The sequence below is a fragment of the Panthera leo genome, chromosome B1, assembly GCF_018350215.1.
Source record: "Panthera leo isolate Ple1 chromosome B1, P.leo_Ple1_pat1.1, whole genome shotgun sequence".
Lineage (NCBI taxonomy): Eukaryota > Metazoa > Chordata > Mammalia > Carnivora > Felidae > Panthera > Panthera leo.
Genome location: NC_056682.1, coordinates 182,358,465 through 182,363,815, shown reverse-complemented (window position 1 = coordinate 182,363,815; position 5,351 = coordinate 182,358,465). Strand labels below are relative to the sequence as shown.

The following is a 5,351-nucleotide window of genomic DNA, read 5'->3' as shown; positions in this document are numbered from 1 at the left end:
ATTTAAGATTTTCAAACTTTATTGAGGCCCACACGGTTCCCAGCTGGTCTGCAGTTTGGGGTTGGTACATGCCTCATATAGCAAAATAGAGGGTTTGTCTTTTGGGAAGTCAAAGTTGTCTCCTCTGAAAAAGCCTTGTGCGTAGTTGGCTCTGGCCTCTTCCAAGAATAGGGAGGCAAGGATTGAGACCTCCTGAGTCTGGGTTTTCAGCTGAGGTAGAGAGAGAAGACAATGCTTATAACCAGAAGGTCCACAATTTGGTGTAATTACCTCCAGGAGTCACTATTAACCCAGCTGGGGCTTCATGACCGTCACAGAAGTGGATTCCTTAACAATAAAATAATAATACTGTTAAAAATGAAATAAAAATTTCAAACTTTTATCCCTGTGAGATTTTGCATTGGATATTACTTTTACAAAGTTTAAGTTTTTCCAAGTCAAAACTTTTAAAACTAGATTTGGGGAAGGAATGGTAAATTGTTATTTAAGTATCTAGGTAAGGGGCACCTGGGTGGCTCAGTCGCTTAAGTGTTGGATTTTTGATTCTGGCTCAGGGTGAGACGGCGCCCACATCTGTCTCTTCCCTGAGAGCCTGCAGAGCCTCATTGGGATTCTTTCTCTCCCCTTCTCTCTCTGCCCGCCCCCACTCGTGTGCTTGTGCTCGCTGTCTCCGTCTCTCTCCCTTTCTCCAAAAATAAATAAAGAAACATTTAAAAATATCTAGGTAATAAGAATTTTGTTTTGCACTTTATATTCAGTATGATCATTATCATTCTATGTTGATTATTTTTAGTTTGTCTAACTTTTCTGGGATTTTTGTAAATTTAAATTGCAGTGAATGGAGGTGGGTATATTTATGCTTACATCTCTAGTATATTTTATTTTATGCATTTTACTATTAATTTTTCTGTTACTTACCTTTACAGTAATATTTATTAGGCATTGGCTAGAATTTATGTTTTTATTGTTGGAGCAAAGAACAACCACCACAAACAGGGCAAAAGCATTCAATAAGGACATATGGTATGGACAAAATATATTGTACAGGGGAGATGTTGAGGTGTCATTCCAGGCTAAAGAAAGGGTATGAATAAAGCCTAACAAAGTGAAAGAATCATCAAATCAGTGACAAGGAAAAGAGTGGGTAGTTAAAGAAACTAACACAAAAGAAATAATGAGGGTTATATTGGGAAATAGGAGACAAAATACTAAACATTTCAGGGTGGCCTATAGAGTTTGTGAATAATAATTGAAAAATGAGCCATGTCGAGAAATAGTCTGGGCTGGTTTCTCAGCAACCTTCCCTCCTTCATACAAATCTGGGAAGAGGTTTGCAAGCAGTATTTTTAGAGTACAAAATTTTCTTGGAAATATATTCCTTCTACAAATATGAATCAGCAGTGCTATGTGGGAGCTACATACTTCTACCTGAACCTTTCTTTATTAACAATAGTGTTGAGTCTGCATATACTAAATAAGTTAATTAATACACAATCCTCAAACATGTCTTTGAAGGGGATATAGCGTTTTTATATAGAAGAGAACATAAATGTATTATTCACACACCCAAAATTTAACAAAGGTAAAAGCAAGGATTTGTTTGTTATTTCACATTGACCAATGTAAGTGTGTGTGTGTGTGTGTGTGTGTGTGTGTGTGTGTGTGTGTTGGTTAAGAGAATCGCTGAGCAGTCATTTAGTTAGATAAATATACTGCTTTCTTTTACATTTTTGAGATGGTTAATGCATTTTTACATATCTAAAAAACCTTAAAGGTATGTGTATTTTGATTATGTTATTGGTACCAAAATCACCTCTAATAACTTTTTAAAAAAATGTTTATTTATTTTGAAAGAGAGAGAAAGCAAGGGAAAGGCAAAGAGAGAAGGAGACAGAGAATCCCAAACAGACCTACACTATCTGTGTGGAGCCCAATGTGGGGCTTAAACCCACACATCATGAGATCATGCCCTGAGCCCAAACCAAGAGTTGGACGCTTAACCAAGTGAGCCACCCAAATGCCTTACCTATAATAACTTTTGGACACCAAATGAATAGGCCTAACTTTACATCAATCCAGACTAAGAGAAATGTATTTTCAAAAATTTGTGGATGAACATCACTCATTACTGATTTATCATAATTACCCCCATTTTTTATTCCATTTTCATTGCATTATGATTATTAACAACTCCCAATAAAGAACTGCATAACCTAATACAAAAAGAAGTAGAAGGGGAATAATCTGATGTCCACTTGGTATGTGGGAGTTTTATCATCTTCATAAATTCAAGTCACCCATTCATTCAAAAATGTCTATTAAGTACCAGAAACAATGCTAGGCATGGGGGAGACATCAGTGAATGAAACTGATTAAATCGCTATCTTCACAAAAGTCACATTTATACTTGGGTGAAGTAGAACGTAAAGAAGGTATGTATTAATTGGTGATAGGTACAGTGGTGAATAAAATAGAGAAGGAATAGAAGATACGAAGTGTGTTTGTTATGAGGGGCAATTTTACTTGTCACTAAAGGACCAACTAAGGAAAATATTTAGCAGCATTCTGATATAGGTATAGGGGCAAACCGCTCATATATATCAAAGAAGAGTGTAAAGAGAGTGGAGAAAACAAAAAAAAAATGATTTTGGTTCAGAAGCATGCCTGATCCGCTGATAAAAAAGTAAGCTATTGTCAGAGTTTTGGAACTGACTCTGGGATAGGAAGGTGTTAAAGGATCTGCCCAAAAGGATAAGGTGATATGACTGTTTCTGTGGGGTCACTCTGGTAGCTTTACAGAGAACCGTGTGTCGGCAACCAGGAACACTAGCATTAGCTGGCTAATGAGTCATGATAATGGCCTGTTTCAATGTGTTTGCGTGGGGGCAGTAGAAATGGTCATATTCTAAATATATTACAAACATGGAGACAGCAGATTATCCTGATTGGCAGGATGTGAGAAAAAAAGCAGAGATGATTTCATGATTTTTGTTTGTGTTTTTTCTCCCTGAGTGACTGAAAAGATAGAGTTCCCATGAACAAAATGGGAAAGTCTGTGTAACAATAGCAAGTTTGCAGAGAAAGATCAATATACCAATTTTGGGCACATTAATTTTGAGTAGACAGAATGAGATAAGTAATGGGGATGAGAAAGATATCATATAGACAATTGGATATGCAAGTCTGAAATTTCAAGGGAAATCCAAACTGAAGGTATAAAGTTTGGGGTGATTATCATCATATATTTTGTATCAAAGTCGTATTGGATAAAAATATCAAGTCAGTGAGAATAAACTTCCAAGTGAAGAGAAATAACCTGAAGAAGTCCAAGGGCAGAGCACATTTGAGAGTCAGGAGAAAAAGAAGAACCATCAAAGGATAATGAGAAGAAAGAATTCGATTACACTCACAATCATGGGTTACTTTTAAATTGCCAAGCATTTTAATATGATTTAATTTAATCATTGAAAATGGTATAGAAGAAAGAATATTATATCCCTGATACAGATGAATAAAATAATTTGGGGGGGGATCATCTTCCTCAAGATCACATATTTTAGGTAGTGGATATTGTATTTGAACTCTGATGTGGAATTTCAAGTCAAGTAAATTTCATTTCCCACTACTCACCTAAGTGATGATTCCTTTCAGCATTTGTGTCTTTGGGTTCACTGGATGAAAATACCAACCTTGCACAGTGGCTTAAATATTGCTTTACGATTTTGCATATCATCCTTGCTCAGGAGGCCATGCTAACCTTCTCTGTATCATTCCAATTTTGCTACACGTGCTGCCGCAGTGAGCACCAATGCAGCTAGAACAATCTTCTGAGATGACACACAAAACCAATAATTTTGGGAAGATTCTGAGGTGGGTGAGGAGGATGGGGGAATTTGAAACAACGGAAAGGAGATGGCAGGAAATACGGAAAGCTTGGGGCTCTGTAAAAGTAGGCTGGAATACATTGTTCAGTGAAATTTCTGGTTGTCAATTCAGGATGAGGCACTAAATTTCTGATGCAAAGATTACAAACATGATGTCTTTGTTAGAAGTGAGATGAATAGGAAAAAAACTATAAAGAGCACAATAGCAGTTTTAAGAAAAGCTCAAGAAATAAGTAAATACCTACCAGCTACATACTAGAGTTCATAATGGTTTAAAGATACAAATCTAATCCTGTGATATGGACACATCTCTTGTTTTTATGTTTCTTATGAATCCTCAAGTTCATAGCTCTCTCCATGATGGAATTTCGAATCTCCATTTTATTCATTTTGTAGCTTCCTCATTCCTGTGAGCATATTATGTCAATTTTTATCAGTGTTTGGAATATAGATGCCTAATATCACAATAGATATATCAGTGAACTAAGAAGAAAAAAAAATCTTTCACTTAACTTTTTAATATTCATTGCTTAGGATCTCTTCTTGTCAGAATAACTTTGAATGCTAATTTGTATTATAGATATAATTTGTTGAATAGAATTATTACATCTTGTAAATAAACATGTGTCCAGAATTTAGACTGAAAGAGACCCTGTATGAAAAAGATGAGTTGACAAAGTTATAAAGTATCTCATCTCTATTTGATATCTATCTATGATATTTCTGGATTTTATAATACCAACTTTCAGACATGCACATAGCACAATGATGTCTCATAAAGCTCATTTTATCAATATTTATGAGTACATTCTAAGGGTCATAAAACTTGCTAAAAGTTCACAAGAAGACAACAAAAATATTTCAGGACAAACATAAAATTACAAGGGAAAGCTGTGCTATGGAAAATTCCAGGGCTGGTGAGAGGTAAGTATGATTCTGGAGTTCTTAAAATCCTAGTAAAAGTATCTGTGGGTCATGAAGGACCCACAACATAGCCAATCTTCTGGCATGGGAAGCACCGTGAGGAAAATGCAAATTTTCTTGACAGTAGTCTCCATCTGACATTGTATTATTTTAATTTGGTCCTCTTTGTGTTGGTAAAAAAAAAAGCCTAAGGAGGTCATCTGACCTCCAAGATCAAGAAGTGGATTCTGGAATATGATGGATGATTGCCTTTGCTTTCCATCACTATGTTGTGTTTTAAACCAGTAGTCCTTAAGAGTAGTTCATGAACACCTGGGGGTCCCTAGGACAATTCCTGGTTGTTTGAAGATAATTTGTTTCCATAAAATTATGAGAATATTTTAAATTACATTGACACTTGAACTGATGATGAAAAAGCAGTGGTGATGTATTTTACTTGCTGTTCCTTGAAAAAAAAAATGTCTGAAAAACTATGGTTACTCAAACTTGGGATTTTGGTACACATGTTCTCCAAAGAAATGAAGAGAGCTTCTCAGCCAGCAG

The 5,351-nt window shown here is 35.7% G+C and overlaps 1 non-coding gene across 1 annotated transcript; it reads right to left on the bottom strand.

The window, feature by feature from the left end:
• Positions 1-3,704: 3,704 nt before the first annotated feature.
• LOC122218790 lies at positions 3,705-3,806 on the bottom strand. Its single transcript, XR_006202118.1, has one exon. It is a non-coding gene; the product is annotated as a U6 spliceosomal RNA (small nuclear RNA).
• Positions 3,807-5,351: the final 1,545 nt, after the last annotated feature.